The following is an 818-nucleotide window of genomic DNA, read 5'->3' as shown; positions in this document are numbered from 1 at the left end:
GTGCCTGCGCCAAGGTCCTGGCAGGGTAAAAGCTCATCCTCAGGGGGCTGGAGGAGCCGTGAAGGACTCGGGAAGTGCACCAAGGTCCTGGCAGGGTAAAAGCTCATCCTCAGGGGGCTGGAGGAGCCGTGAAGGACTCGGGAAGTGCACCAAGGTCCTGGCAGGGTAAAAGCTCATCCTCAGGGGGCTGGAGGAGCCGTGAAGGACTCGAGTGCCTGCGCCAAGGTCCTGGCAGGGTAAAAGCTCATCCTCAGGGGGCTGTGGGAACATCCCTGGGGTGACCCCAGCCGGGCAGGACCCAGGAACTCCCCAGGGGTGCCAGGAATCGCCCAGGCCAGCTCGAGATGAACCCTTTATTACTCGATTAATTAATGAAGCCGATTGATTGATTCATTAATTAATATCCCTGTGGAATAAATGGCATCCAATGACAAATGAATGCCACAAAGTAAGTGAGAGGTCACTGACGGGGGCGCGTCCTCCTGGGTGGCCCGGGTGGCAGGGGGACACCTGGGGACACTTGGGGACACCTTGTCCCTGGCAAGGGGACACCTGGGGACACCTGGGGACACTTTGGGGCACTTGGGGACACCCTGTCGCTGGGCAGGGGGGACACTTGGGGACACTTGGGGACACTTGGGGACACCTGGGGACATTTGAGGGCACTTGGGGACACTTGGGGACACCTTGTCCCTGGCAGCGGGACACTTGGGGACACTTGGGGACACCTGGGGACACCTGGGGACACTTGGGGACACTGGGACACCCTGTCCCTGGGCAGGGGGGACATTTGGGGACACTTGGGGACATTTGGGGAC

This window comes from Corvus hawaiiensis, chromosome 13 (assembly GCF_020740725.1).
Source record: "Corvus hawaiiensis isolate bCorHaw1 chromosome 13, bCorHaw1.pri.cur, whole genome shotgun sequence".
Classification (NCBI taxonomy): Eukaryota; Metazoa; Chordata; class Aves; order Passeriformes; family Corvidae; genus Corvus; species Corvus hawaiiensis.
Note: the sequence above shows the minus strand (reverse complement) of the source record.